The sequence below is a fragment of the Lucilia sericata genome, unplaced genomic scaffold (assembly GCF_015586225.1).
Source record: "Lucilia sericata isolate MDLA Ls3-8-SP2 unplaced genomic scaffold, ASM1558622v1 Contig000056F_arrow, whole genome shotgun sequence".
In the NCBI taxonomy this organism is placed as follows: Eukaryota; Metazoa; Arthropoda; class Insecta; order Diptera; family Calliphoridae; genus Lucilia; species Lucilia sericata.
In genome coordinates, this window is record NW_023994092.1 from 125,030 (window position 1) to 141,789 (window position 16,760).

The window sequence follows — 16,760 nt, forward strand, 5'->3', positions numbered from 1 at the left end:
TTTTATATCTTTAGAGTTCGGTCCTTAATTAATGCTAGTTTCTATATAGAGTCTTCTTCTTTAAAGCTTATTAAAGTTATATATAGGCTTTCATTTCAAAATTCTTATATTATTAAAAATTAAAAATAGTCAAAATAATATAAAAAATACACCCTAATATACAAACATAAGAGCATATACTACATATGCTCTGGTACATTTGTATGTATGTACTTAGTTAGTTATGTATTACAATTTTGCTTTGAAAGTTGAATGTCCTTGCTCTAGTTTTGTGGTGGAAAACAATTTACACGTGGAACAAAATTTGGGACACTAGCATTTGCAGCTATCATACATAATATGTATGTAGTACCTATACATACAATGTACATACATATGTACATAAGTATGTATATAAATGTTTGTTATAAATGTATCATATACATATGAATCTAAACAATCAAAGCAACACTAGAACAAATAAAATATGCAGGTTACAATTGCACAATTGCTAAGTTTCGCAATCCTTTTCTCAGTGCAGCAATGCACACAATTTAATAACTTTTTACTCTTTTTGTTTTTAGGCGATATTGCAAACTGCTGGTTTTTTTATGACGGATACATCCATCGTGGATGAATAAATAAAAATAAAACAATTGTATGTATAAAATACTGGAACAAAAGATTTCGAAGTTCTACAGAGGGTACTTAAAAAAATTGTTTGTTTGGCTTAAACGTTATAGTATTTTTTTCAAGAATATTGAATTTTTCATCTTTAAAATTTGTTAAAGTGTTGAAGATTGATAACTTGTTAAACTCGTACATGAATATGAGTGCATTTATTGTAATGGTGTTTAAGTGATTTTTATGTATAACTGATAACCGAATAATCGAGTATTTGTCGATAGCTTGACTTTGTTCTAGCCCACCTGTTCCACCTCTGCACAGTGGTATAGGAAAAAAAAGAGGGAAATAATTCGGTAACTTCTAAACGGTGAAATTTGGTATGCACAAAGAGGAGGTGTTGTCGAGTTTAGGTTTTGAATTTGGAACTTATAGGCCAACCAGGGGCCCGGCGGGGGGTTCTCAAATTAGGACACCTCGGCTATGTTAAATTTTTAAAACGATCCTATTTCTTCATTTGAGTTCCGATTTAAAAAAAATTTCGTATATAGAATCTCCTCATCAGTAGCAGTAAATTATCTCTCATAGTTTAGGAGAAAATTAAAATTGTAAAATTTTTACCGTCCTTAATTTAGTTTTTTGATAATAGCGGGTCCAAATATTCCCGATTTTCCCCATTTTTTTTATTCGCTTAACAACAAGTTTATATATCAAGCAGTGAAAGAATTATGTAAAAATCATTACTGAGTCCAAAGTTATAGGCATTTTAATTTAAAAAATTAAAAAAGGTGATTTTTTGTCATTTTTTTGGGAAAAAAGTATATTTTTCTTTTTAAGTTATCTAAAAAGTTTCTAAGAAGATGTATATAGAATTTATACTTTTTGGAAAGCTGACTTTACATAAAATACGATAAATGAAACAAAACCTACAAATTTTTGATACAGAGGGGACCAGGATCCAAAAAAACCCTATTTTTTATGGAAAATTCAATTTTGAGCAAAAATTCTCAAATCGCATAGTCGATATCAAATTATAGTGACTTGTTTTATATGACCCAATATGTTCTAAATCATTTTGTAACGGGTTTCTATAACCCCGCCCTGGTATGGATATAATAAGCAAAAAACCAAAAAATCCCATTTTTGGGATTTCTAGTAAGAAAATTCGAAATTTTTATTTAATTTTGGATTTTGAGTAAAAAAATCTACCTAACTGTAAAATTTCATCAAAAAAAATCATAAATAAAATTTTTATTGCAATTTGAAAAATTTGTATCTTTGCAAAAACTGTATAAAAAACATTTTTTAATTTTTTTTTTAAAAAAGTATTCCGCGAATTTTTTAATTTTCAAAAACTATATACAGTTTACCTTTCCATTGATATATAACATGCCTACCTAATGTTTTTTAAGTGACAAATTAATTAGGGAAAACTCAACATCTAAAAGTAAATTTTTTCTGTTTTTATTGAAAACGACATTAAAAAACAAAATGTCAAAAGTAAGTTATTTGTAAGTCATTACTAGACTACTTCTAAGTAATGCAGGCAGTATGTAGTAGTCATAACAATTAGAATTTACGCGAAAAATTACAAAAATCTAAATCTATACATATGCATGACTATAAAAGGAGAAATGGAAATATTAGACAAATACTTCTTAAGCTGTAAATAAATCTCTTAAAATTTACCCTTTTTAATGTGTTTTATACATACAATTTACACTTGAAATAAATGCAATGCATCCATTTTAAAGTATGTACTTGTGAAGATTCTTGAAAGTGTTTTCCTTAAACATTTGAACAAAAAAAAAAAAAAACTTTAAAACAATACACACATTCACGAGGGAGCAAATTATTACAATGAGGAAAATTGATGTATAAAAATATCCTTTGCCATTGTACGTGCAGAATCTAAAGAAACAAACTTTATAAGTAGGAAACAATTTACACATTCGAGTAGAAAATTATTTTCATCTTAAGAAACAATTCAATAGCACTTATTATTATATGATTCGTGTTAAATCTATTAATCTCTTAAAATTAATACTTATGTATATGTACAGACATGTATGTACTTATGTTTAAATGTTAACATGAGGTCAACATACTACATCGGACATAATCAAATTGGTAATATGTTATGCTAATTTATATTTCCGGAAAACATCGCTAACCGATTCCATAAGTGACTAAGGTTAAAATTCGACGATCTTCCTATGTCCGTCTGTCTGTCTGTTTGTTTGTAAAAGTCACTTTCATTCTGCAATGTTTGATATCGAACAGATATACATTTTGGAGCAAATAATCCGTCCATAAGCTATTTAATAAGCTTCCCAGAAACTGGTTTTAAAAACAGTCAACAGATTAGTCCGTAGACTAATTAATAGAGTAACCAATAGCCTAACTATAAACAAGTACATAGACTAATCCATTGGCTAGCACATAGTACATTAACTAGTCCATAGACTATTAACAGACTGCTCCATAAAGTATATTGACTTGTCAATAGGTCATAGACTTGACAATAGGCAAGTCAATATACTGGTCGTTAAGGAAATTAATAGACTGATTAAGATATAATAAGTTAATAGGTAAATTAATAGACTAGTGAGTATATTAGTTAAGTACTCTTCACCTTAACCAAGTTTATAGACTCATAAATATACTGGTTAATGGGTAAGTCCATAGTCTGGTAAAGATATAATCAGGCTTAAGGGGTAATCTATATATCTTTCGCAATATTAGTGGTACAAGAAAACTTTTACATACAAATGTATCCACACTTAAAAAGAGGCACTTCTCGAAATGTGTACTTTTAGGTTAGGTAAGGTTGATAGGAGGATGTATACTACATAAAATCCGAAGAAATACACCTAGGCCACTATCGGGCCTGTTTGTGAAGATTTTTCGTCTTGCTCTCATTAGGGTCACCCCATAGGATCTTCGTGGTTCTACCTACTGTTTCATTATTCCAAGAGGACTTATGGGATTCTCTCACCCATATTTTTTAGTTCAGTTCTTGTTGCGTCGAATGGTTTTGCGTTTGTCAGGTTAACTGCCTCGAGCTCCCTTCCCTTTAAAGCTATTACATTCGTCCTTTCGTTACCGACTACTCCCAAGTGGGATGGTTCCCATACGACGTGAACCTTACCTCTGGGAGAGTATTCAGTTAAAGCTTTCTTACAATCCAATATGGTCCAAGATTTAGTTATATCGCCTGATATCGCCCTAATTGCCTCTGGCTGTCGGTAAATATATTAAGCGCTGTGGGCTCCATATTTATTCTAATCCAATTTACGCATTCCGTTATTGCTTGTACTTCTGCCTGGAAGCTTGTGTTATGATTTGGTAGACGGTGGTATATTTCTGTTTCTGGGTCTTCAATATAGAGCCCCAGGCCCACTTTGTCCCCCCATTTAGAGCCATCCGTGTAACAACGGATTCCTACTGGTATTTGCTCTAACGTTCCGCTTGACCAAGACATTCTATCTGGGATCAGCGTTTCCAGTTACGGAGCACCCGATCAACATAAAACTGGTCTAGGGATTGGATAAGAGTATCAGTGTGTACGTTATTGAAGGCGCCTTCGATGTCAATGCATACCGCCAGTGCATATAGTTTGCTATCAAAGGATGCACCTATGTAGTGGACAACTTCGTTTAAAGCGGTTTCCACCGATCGTCCCTTTACATAAGCATGCTTAGGTCTTTGTCGGGTATACTGCTTTTAACCATATTATCGACTATCCGTTCCAAGGTTTTAAGTAGGAAGGTCGTAAGACTTATCGGTCGATAAGATTTAGGTGTCGCATAGCTAGGTTTCCCTGGTTTAGGTATAAATATTACCCTTACATCCTGCCATTTAATGGGGGTATATGTGAATTTCAAGCATGCAGTGAATATCTGAGACAGATGTACGATGTACTGTAAGAGTGCCGGGAAAATGCCATTCGGCCCTGCAGCTTTATAGGGAGCGAAACTTTTGATTGCCCCTTTAACCATAACAGATGTAATTACAATTTCCGTGTTAGCCTCCCCTTCCTCCAATATCGGTTCATCTATGTTATTCGATATACCGGGTGGGAAATGAGAGTCCATTAGAAGTTTCATTGTCTCCTCCATATCCTCCAGCCTCCTGCCCGTGTCTTCGACCATAGATTTCGGTTGGACATGAGTTTTGGATAGGAATTTTTTTATCTTCGATACGTCTACATGTTACGCTGTCTACATGTTCACAGAAAAGTTTCCAGGAGTCTCGTTTGGCTTTACGAACAATTTCTTATATTCACCACGTTTACTACGATACTCATCCCAGTATACAGCGGTCTTTTTACGCCGTGCCCGGTTAAATAGTTTGCGAAGAGCCTTACCAAGGTTGCGGATCAAAATGTGTAAAAAAGGTGACTTTGGTATCTTTTTGGCCCTTTATAACTTTTGAACTAATTAATAAACATATTAAGATTTTTCAAAATACATATGTATATTGAACATATGCCTCAAAATTACCAGACACCTGTTTCGTATTTTTTTGTAAAATTTAGTCCTTTTTGGCTGTAAACGGGAGAAAGGTATATTTTTGGTACTTTTTTAGCACATTAAGAAAACTTTTTCGATTTATTAACGTATACCTACTTTATTTTGGACTAACACTGCAATGTTTTTGAAACAAAATATGTATTTGCTATTTCACTAGGGGAGGAAAAAGTACTAAAAAGGAGATAAACGTTCAAACTCATTGAGCCAATTTTTATAAAATTTGAAAAAAATGTTAATTTACTCACACAAAATAAACTACTTAAGTGTTATTTTGGAATTCGGGTACTAATGTCGTAATAGGACCAAATTCGGCAATATAGTTTGACTCTTTGGTACTTTTTCCTTGTTACTTTTTGTTCTATAATATGAAGCCAAAATAAAAGATGAAGCCAAACCACAAGATTATTGAACATACACTTAATAAGATTATTTAATACAGAACTTTTTGGTACTTTTTCGTTCTTCAAATGATACAATAATCTTAGAAACATATGTATGTATATTTCAACATGCAGGATCCTGACTGAATAAAAATTTTTGGTACTTTTTTATTCTATAACCACCATCAAAAAAGATATGTATATTGTTTTGTCATTCCGTTTGTAACACATCGAAATATTCATCTAAGACCTATAAAAGTGTATATATTCTGGGTCCTTATTAGATACTAAGACGATATAGCCATGTCCGTCCATCTGTCTGTTGAAAACACGATAGAGTCAAAACGGGAAAGCTGAAATTTTGCACAGATATTTTTAGTTAATGCAGGTTGTTTGGTATTGAAAATGGGCAATATTGGTTCACGATTTCGCCTAGCCCCCATATAAGGTCCCCTTCAGAAAATGATAACTGATAATAAGGATCGGCACATAATTGGCCCTACTCGCTATATAAGGTTCCCTTCAGAAAATGACTTTAGCGCTCATAACTGGCTAAAGGAAGCATCTATAGCGTTGAAATTCGGCACAAACATGTTTTATAGGAACCTAAATCTCTTTGTAAAATTTTATAAGGATCGGCCCATAATTGACCCTACCCGCCATATATGGTCCCCTTCAGAAAATGACTTTAACGCATATAACTGTCTAAAAGAAATTCGCCATGAACATGTTTTATAGGAACCTAAATCCCTTTGTTAAATTTTATAAGGACCGGCCCATAGTTAACCCTACCCGCCATATAAGGCCCCCTTCAGAAAATTAATTTAAAGCTCATAACTGAATAAAAAACATCTATAGCGGTAAGATTCGACATGAACATATTTTATAGGAACCAAAATAATAAGTTTGTTACAAGACAATTACTTGTAGTTGGAGTTGAAGTTGTAATTGTAATTACAAGTATTTGTAATTAATTATTAGTAATTACAAATTAATTAAAATTTAATCATTCGTTGTTCAGATGAACAGTAATACAATATATGTATATATAATGTTAAAATGAACTGTTTTTCTTTTTATACAATCCGGCCCGTATTTTTAATAGGCTACATGTCTTGTTGTGGCTATATAAGTATAAGAATCGTCACATTTATTTATTTTAAAATCAAGATGTAAATATACTACCAAATAGTAATATATGTATATATTATTTTTGTCGTGACGGACAGATACTTAGATATGTGTATGCATGAACATGACCTGACAAGTGACCAAATAATTTTTAATATAAAACTGCACGTTTTGTTTAGAATGAAAAATTAAACATTTGTAAAAATTATTTTATACATTTTGTATATGTATGTATGTGTGCGTGTATTTATATGTTTTCATCGCGTGCAATAGGGCAACAACCATGGAAAATGTCCGCAGACAACTGTATATTGTATTGACTACGTACATACATACATATGTATGTATATTTCTACATCTAAGTATGTATGAATATCAAAATGTTTTAGTATATGTATTTGTATGTTTGTGTGTATATTTTCCCCAATGACCTTGTTCTCCTTAATAATAATAAACACATGCAAACACACTCTTTGTAATTTTAATATTGAATTTGTGAGTTTTTTATTTTATTTTTTTAAATTAGGAAAATCCCTTAAAATTACATTATACATACATACATATGTGTGTATGTACTGGCACATGTATTAGATTTTTTTAATAATGCGGGGTTAAAGTGCAGTGATTCTTTATATAATGTTTCATATTGAATTTTGGCTCATCCAAAATAGATTTTTTAACTTATACATACATATGCACACATATTTCCACATACATTTTATAAGTTTCAGCATGATTCTATAATGAAGAAAAGCGTAAGTTCTCAGAAAGTATATGCACTGTATTTAAAAGAAAAATATTGAACAATAAATACAATTTTATTGTAAACTCAAAAAACTTGTTTACTAATATCAGAGACGGTAGAGCTCGATTAGGATTAAGCAATCTTATTCTTTAAATACATGCTTAATCCAATTATTAATTAAACGCTTATGCCTTAAGGAATCCTTTCAAATAATTAATACATTTCCAGCTATAGTCCAAAAAAAGGAAACCCAATAAGTACAAGTTATTAGAAATCCTTCAAGTTATTAAAACACAATAATCCGTTCAATTTATATGAAATTCTACAAAAAGTAACTAACTACTCATGTCAACAGATATACAGACATACAAACTTATAATGTTTATGTACTTAAAAACATTTATTCATTCATATATTCAATTCAGTCTCTTATGTCAATAAATAAATAAATAAATGTTGGTGGGGGATTATTAGCTCTCAAAGACATTTTGTCTACAAATAATTATTAACAGTTAATATGTATTATACAAATACATATACACACTCTTATCCATACAAAAGAGTAAAAATAATTAAACATTTGTACTACGAAAAAAAAAAACAAACACATTCAAATTATAAAAAACAACACTTTTGTGTGAGTAAGTGAGTGTGTGCATGTATTTGTAATCTATAGACAGCCATGTGTCCTTTAGCAAGAATCGAATGAGAAAAAACTAAAAATAAACAAAAAACGAAAAACTATGAAATGTCTACGAATTAAATGTGTGTAAGTATTTTCCGTTTCCGGGAGCAAGTAAAATATTATAAAGAGTAGAGAAAAAATTGGCAATACGAAGACGAGAAAAAAACCAAACAATATCTCATAATTTATAAAAGAGTCACATACGTAAAAGAGTAAGAAACCATGTTTTTTGTTTAAAGCTTTTCACCACAGTTTTTGTTTGTAAATAACGGAGCAGAGCATAAAGATAGAGAGAAAAAATGGAGAGTGAGAGATAGACGCACATTAAATATGTTTAAATTAGTTTGACAATTTTGCAGCTTTTTACATTTATGTTACCAGATTTTGTGCATATTTTATAATAATTTATAATAATTAGCCAATTATTTTTAGGAAATAATTAAAATAACATTTTTCTATATCCGTGCTTCTGCATTGAAAACTCTCTGTATATAGATTCAAAGTTCATTCTATCATATATAACTAATAAGAATTTCAATATTTAAATGCGAAAATGCTTTAAAAAGTCACAAAAACTTAATAATAACATGATTTAATTCATTAAAAATCATTTCACATCAAATAGTGCTTCTTTTATGACCCTCTTGGCGAATGAGTGATATGAACTGTTAAAAAATATATAACTTATAAACATTGAAATCATAAAACAATAGCATAATTTTAAGAGTATTAATAATGCGTATGAGTAATATAAAATGAAACACAGTGGGGAAGCTTATAAAAATTTTACATGATTCTTTAATTTTTCAATGTTTAGATCATTTTGATATTGTTTCATAAAAAATAGAGGAAACTAATTTTATGAATTTGGAAATCCTATATATATAGTCTTGAAATTAAAGACAATTCGATAAAATTGGTAGATTTAGTAATACTAAATATGGTGTAATTTGAAACTCTGCTACCAATTACTATTTTTAGGTACTTTTTCGTTCTTCATAAGGTACTTTTTGAGTTTTCTATACTATAGAATCTAGAAACATGGGGGACTTTTTGGTACTTTTTCGTTCTTCGACTGGTACTTTTTGAGTTTTCTATAATATGGAAACTAGAAACAAATTTAAACATTTGGAGCCCTGAGTGAATGGAGATCTGTAGGAATTAATTTTTTGGCACTTTTGCATTCTCCAAAAGGTACTTTTTCACGAGTGCATGAGAATCTCTTAAGAGTGATTTTTAGTACTTTTTGGTTATTTATCTGGTAAAAAGTATCAGTGTTTTGTAATATTGGACCATGAAATTGAATTGAACCATGAAGAAATGTAACATGAAACATTCAGGGTCCTGAGTAATTTAAATCTGTAGAATGGATTAAGTTTACTTTTTAAGTTTACTTGAACCTAGAACCAAGAAATTAAATATAATAAAATAAAATAAATAAAAAGTGACTTTCTGGTATTTATTGTTCTAGCTGGTACTTTTTCAATTTTCTGTAATATTATGACTAGAATCATAAATAAAATTTATAAGGTCCTAATTGCCTGAATATATATAAAAGTGATATAAAGTGAGATATACGTAGATATTCATATGAAATCAAACAGTTGAAATATCATATGAAATTCAGCTGTATGTGTAGAAAACAAACAATATAAATTTGTAAAATTTAGTCAATATATACATATATTAATCATTTCTTCTACATAGAATTAAGAACCAAAATTTAAAAATATACATTCGATTAGATTGAAGGGGCACAAAGCACAGCGACCTATGTGGCGTATCCTCGGGGAATGCCAAAGAAGGGCTCAAGGCCGATTAGTTGGCGACGAGCGCATCTATTTCCTAGGCAGTCTGCCCTTTCATTGACAGAATGACCCTCATGGCCAGGTACCCAGCACAAAGTTAGTTTGTTGTGTTTATCTAACTCATTGAGTGAAGTTAAGCAGTCCATTACAACACCCGACCTTACCTCGTATGACAATAAGGCCTTCAGTGATTCTTGGATATCCAACATTATAAAAATTATTAACCCTTGGTTCTTCTCCTAACGCGCTCCCTAGCTCAAATAAAGATGGCATATATTCTGCTTGAAAGATTGAATGATAGTATCCAAGGGGCTCCCGTTTCGCCGTTTATTTGTTTGTGATCCAAACTTGTTCAGCTTTTTTTTGACACCAAGTTTGATCAGTTCATAAGTCCCTATTCGGTATAATAACCTCTAATGATCTATCGAAAACCATAGTTGGTGACCCACAGTTGGGAATTCTAATGTGTGGGTAATTTATAAAATGAGAAATTTTAAGTGCATATTTTGTATATTTTTAGAGCATATTGTATTTTTCAGTCATATAAAATTTATGTTAAATATAACACTAGAGTATGTTGTGTAACAGAGTTACATTTTATAACATACTCTAAGGCATTTTTAAAATGTAGTATATGTTTAAGAAAATGAATAAATTTAAAATTTTTAATTTGATATTTTATACAATCAGTTTATGGTTGAGGGTATTTAAAGATTTCGTGTTAATAGTAGTTTAGTAGTGAACTATTTGGAAAAAGTTTAAAAATACAATTTCCACAGTTTAATAAATACTAAAATGTTAAATAATGTAAAATTTTCCTTAAATTTAAGAAATAAAAAGCATTTTGTTGTATGCAGTTGAAATAAGTGCAAAATTTTGAAAACATTTATTTGTCACATAAAAAACACAAATTTAACTTTTATACGTAATGTGTACGACATGTTATCTAAAAAATATTAAAAGACTTTTTGTGCCGAAAAACGTTTCATTCTCACAGAAAATCATTATATAAGTCAGTAACCTGTTTTAAAATTTGTTCTTTTTTATTTTCACTCACCCAATTTTTTACAAACGAGATTATTTAAGAGCAAACAATTATAAAGAATACATATTTTATAATCTGGCATCATTTGTTTAAATACAAACACAGCCTTAGAGTTTGTGTTATTTTTACACAAAAATGGTTTGTTTGTCATTTCCTGTTTCATTTTTTAATTCTTCTTAAAAAATGTACACAAGTTTATAAATACATACTATGTAAAATTGTAGGATTTTGTACTAATATATGTATGTATAAAAACGTGTGTATGTATATAGAAGTGTATGATTATACACAACTGTTTACACTTACCCCCACACAAACGTATACAAAACATTATATTTCAAAAGAAATCACGTTTTTCATCATAAAAAGAAATGGTAGTAAATAAATAAGTATTACAAACATACATACATTTGTATGTATGTACATATGTAGTAAAAAAATAATCATCTATGTTTTACTATGTAGTAGTAGAGTCGATATATTAATATTTTGTATGTGTTTCTATTTATATATTTAAACAAGAATAAACCAAAAAAATATGAGCTTTTAAAAAGGTTTAATAATTTCAAAACATCTTCTTAAATATTTACATTTTTATGTCTAATAAACTTAAATATAGAATTAAACAGTTTCGGAAATATAACACCTATTTCTAGAGTTTGATTCATATTATATGAAGCTCCGCAAAAATTTTCATTACAAATACTTAACAATTACTTACAATTCAATTAATTTAAAAATTCTTAAAACACTGCATTAAAACATTTACAGAAAAATAAATAAAATGATTTAAAATATTAAACAAAAAGTGAATTTTTGGGAACTTCATGCCGAATGAGTGATTTGGAATGTAAACAATAACATTTAGGAGAATTACTTATGCGTATGAGTGATATGAAATGATACACTTTGGAGAATTTAGAAAAGAAAGGGAAACAAATTTGTAATTTTTAAAGTTTCCATTTCTAGGGAAAAAATGTTTTTAGACCTAATCAACCTATGTTAGAAGTCCAAAAATGTAGTACGTCGGGCTTGTTAAAAATTTTAAACTATCTTAATTTTTGCTTATGAATCAATTTCACGCTATAAAAATTTTACTTTAAAATATAATAAAATATAATAAAATGGGATAGAGTTGAAGTTATCCGATAGTGGGATATCTGGGAGTTATCATGGATTCAAAACCCATCTCATCACTCAAACTAGAGTGTCAAAAGCGCCTGGGGCCTTATTCTGGTAAAGAAGAGCAATAGGTATATCTTGGGGCATAAACTCCAGGAATTCGAAATGGCTCTTTGGCATTGTAGTTAAGCCTATATTATATGGTGCACTTGTCTTATGGTAATATTTATGGCTCAGGTTTTACCAAATACATGGTGTTAATATACGAATATATATCTACAGCCAGGCAATCCGAATGGCTCTGAGTGGTGTTTATACTAAATCAATCATAATTAAACGATATGTTGAAACATTCCACAATAGGACTGTATTGAATTCCAAGTCATCGCGGACTCTCTTGCCAAGGTGGGCTTCTCACTAGCAGGAGAGTAGCTGACCAATTTGTCGGTATACCGCTCTCAACCTGCAAACGCTTTATGCGAGGAAAACTATATGAGCTTGCGCAACACAGATGGTCGACTAAGGCCAACTGTCGACAGGCGAGGATCATGTGGCCATCAAATAATCTACAACGATCACAAGCCTTGCTTCACGTTCCGAGAGCAAATCTACGGAATTTTACTGCCCTTTGGGGTAAACTTACCCAGTAATGACTTCTGCAGGATCTGCCAGGACTTCCTTTGCCATTGCCCAGCCCTAGCGGGAGAGGTAGCAACTTATTGCATGACTTAATGGATCTATCAGAGGTTGACTGGATCGGATAGGAAACCCAGAGTGTGTTAATACGCTGATCATTTTTCTCGTTTCAGGTAACACAAAGGGATAAATATACTGAACCCTAACCTAAAGTCAACATATTAGACTTTCATTACTTTTAAAATATGGCCAAAAAGATTTTTTTAATATTCTCGAAAACCTAATGTGGTGGGTTAAAAGTATGTCGGCATGCGATATTTTTAAGATGGTGTGTTTTTTCTCTAAAGCTTCCCCAGCAAAAACTATTGGTTAATGAAAGAGTTCCAAAACCTTTCCAAATGAAGTTTGAGCCCGCTTTCTTGAAAGAGCTCATAGTGCAAAAAAAATAAATTTTAGTTTATTGTTTTACGTTATTTAAAATAATTATAAAATAGGTATTTGTAAAGTATTTTTCTGTGATCAGTCACAACAATTGCCCAATTCACAATCAGCGTCGTAGCGTGTATGTCGTATGTGTATTATTTAGAGGCAAATAACACCTAATACCCCGGAGAACGCCGGGTACAAAAATCTAGCAATTGTATAAAATTCTTAAATTTTTAACAAACGTTAAAATATCTTAACCATACAAGGCACAGGAAATAAAAAGACAATTGCATATATCCGGTAACCATGTAAATTACAAGTTGTCGAAATGAATTGCATAGTTTTAGGAGAAATTTTTGATTTAAATGTTCTAAGAATGTATGTAAATAATAATGTTAGTTATTTTATATCTTTAATAAATATAATTGCAAGTATGTGTTTACCTACATATGTATGTATACATTATATAGTATATGTACATTTATGTATGTATATTAATATTTCCTTTAAAAGCTAAAATTTAATTTCCTAACCACTAGATGACTTCCGCAACGTTGACAGTCCAATGCAATGTAAATAATTTTTATGGTTTTATGAGCCTCAATGCAAATGAAAAAAGTGTCGATGAGAACGAACGATAATGTGTTGGTTGTCATTTTATATACATACATACATACATAAATACATATTTAGTACAAATATGTAAGAAGTATTTTATTTGTTCGTTGTATATTGTAAATAATTAAAAAGGAAACTGATTTTTTTATTTGAATAAGGATATTTTGAAAGTTTTGTATGGGTTTTTCATGTGTATGTATTTTTGTAGATGTAGATATAACAAACTTCGTGTGGTTAGACATTTGTTGGGAATTAAATATTTTCATGGTACATTTTTTTGGTACCATGTGTTTTTATGAGTTTTTTTATTTTAACATCATGTGTATTTGATTGTGGTTTTTGTATCTATCAAAAAAATTACACTTGACCCACCTTTTTAATATTCTGCTTCTACTTCTTTGGCGTGTTCTTTTTTCTTATATTTCCTTTTGTCGCTCTTTCTTTTGTTATTCCTTTGTGATTCTTTTCCTTTAACGAAATGAAAAAGAGTTTATTTTTCCTTGATTTTTTATTGTTGTTGTTGTTCTCTAGAAAACTGGAGCACGTTTTTCACGAATATCTGCTTTATTTATTATTTTTTCTTTTAATTTTCTTTTCTTTTTTTAAAGTCTCTTTTTTTCTGTAGTATAGCAGCAAAAATAAATTGTTAGGATTTTGCTAAGAAAATTATGTTTTTTAAGTGTCGTTGTTTTTATTGTTGTTGTTTAGTTGATTGGGCTTTTGTTGTGTTTAGTTTAATCTGTTTTAGAATGAATTTGAAAATGCATATAAAACACACGTGTGTAATATTTAATGGCACCTTTGCAAAAAGAACACACTGTCACACACACACACATACATACACACGTACATGTACAATTTACATACAAACACATTTGTTCATTGTTATGTATACTCATCAAGTAGACAGCATGAAGAGATAGAAAAATGCCCTCAAAACAAACAACAATACAAAAGACAAAATACCAAACAGAAGAGAAAGAGAAGAGAAATAAGATGATAAAGGAGATAAAAAATGGTTCTGTATGGGTATTTATAGAGCTTCTAATGTACTATATGACGCTCTATAAAAGTTTTTTTGCATTGTTTATTGTTGTAGCACACATCTTCATCGCCGTAAACGTCTACAACGTCGTCAAATGTCTCTGACAACAAATACTACAATCAGAAACAGAACTGTTATTTTTTGACATATTTTACAACACCTTGTCTTCTCCATTTTCATGTTGTTCTTGTTGTCGATGAGGATGTTTTTATTGTAAGCGAAAAGTATAAAAAAAACGAAGAAAAGCTAAATGAAAATTGAAAAAAGAACTCAGATAAAGAAACGGACAGGCGAGCAAACGTGCAGAGCAAAATGAGCGGGTGATTGAGAATGCTTTTTTTGGAGGTAGCACATACGTACATACATATTGTGTTGTAGTGGGTGGTCGAGTATAAGTTTGAAGAAGAGAGAGAGTGGGACTGCTTGGTTGGTGTTAGTAGATGAAGAAAGCAACGATTTATGCCTTTTCATTCATATTCTCTGCCATAACACATTATAAATACATACATACATACATGCTAACACACAAACATTTTTACTCACTCACTCGCTAACTAACTAATACACCATTAAATACTCACTTAAATACATACAACACAATTCTATATCCGCACATTCATACATACCTACATAATTCTTCTACTTCCTTGTTTACTATAAATAAATGTATGTGTATTAGGGTGATTTTTATGTTTTTGGAGAATTATAGATGGGATTATGATGACAATGAATAGAATGCGAATAGCTACTAGTTTCATCATCTTCTTAATTGTGGTAACTCTTGTCAAATTATATAAAATACCGATGCGTCTTGTATGTATGTACTTCAAACCTACAGTGACTCGTGATTGGGATATCAAAGCATCCAGCTGTATTTGATGTGTTGCCTTTACCACCATAAAAGTAAACTCACAGGGCCATATGTTTTGGACAAGACTAAAGTATATGTTTAAGGTGCGAAGAAGCGACAAAGAATATTCCAATATGGATCGATCCTTTGCAAGCTTATCGATAATATAGTAGACAAGCCTGTACTGTCTATTTGACATTAGATGTCAGTGACAAATGATCACTATTTGTAAAGGACATTGAGGAATCTTATCATTTCATGGAATAAATTACTTGTGTAAAAGTGAACTGTCCATAGACGGTTACACAAACATCTGACATATCCGAACGATAGGGAAGAAAGCCATAACTGTCATTTCTTCGAGTGATAAGTTCTGTAGCAGTCCAACAGGGTATAGTCGGTAAAGTAAGAGTTATAATACGCTTGTTATTAAGGAGAGTACCATAAGATTACTTATAATTATAGAACGATTGGTATTACAATTCTCTTTAATTCTCATGTTAGACCCAAAGACTATAGGAGTGATGTTATCTAGTAAATTGAGTTCTTTCAACCTAATCATATCTAGTTAGGTTATCTGTTTTGCGCTCCTTTTCATGGAAAATGTTGGTTGGTAAACATATAAACCTTATATAGTGATCAATAACTGTATTATCGTCGGTTTTCTAGAGGATATTGTTAAGAATCAGTATTCGTAAGGGATATTACATCCGGAATAATCCCAAACACTCTCAATTTACCTGACAATAGCAAAGAAAGTTCATCAAAATTTCTACATGATCTACATTCGTCTGAATCCGCACATCTATTTTTGTATAGTAGTGCCCGTAATCCTGTATGTCCACTCAGAATATGTAATTTCGCTCTTTCGTTGCCGACTCCTCCCAAATGGGTTGGTATTCATATAATGCAAATCGTATATTTGTAAGAGTATTCGGTTAAAGCTTTCTTAGATTTAATCTTATTACCTGATATCGCCCTAATTGCCTTCTGGGAGTCAGTAAATAAGTTAACCCCTGTTGGCGTCAAATTTATTCTAATCCAATTTACACATTCGTTATTGTTTGGACTTCTGCATGGAAGTTAGTGTTGTGATAAGTTAGACTGTAGTATATTTCTGTTTCTGGGTCT

At 30.8% G+C, this 16,760-nt stretch overlaps 1 protein-coding gene across 4 annotated transcripts in view; it reads right to left on the minus strand.

Annotated features, from left to right (window-relative positions):
• LOC119616077 overlaps positions 1–16,760 on the minus strand; it is a 37,892-nt gene that overhangs the window by 18,223 nt on the left and 2,909 nt on the right. For 2 of the 4 annotated variants that reach the window (XM_037972231.1, XM_037972230.1), the window contains exon 2: positions 14,107–14,391. The exons of 1 other annotated variant lie outside the window; for it this stretch is intronic. The gene's annotated coding sequence lies outside the window, so the exon portion shown is untranslated. Of the gene's footprint in view, positions 1–14,106; positions 14,474–16,760 lie in introns of all 4 variants that reach the window. One more of the 4 variants, XM_037972229.1, reaches the window with a different exon arrangement.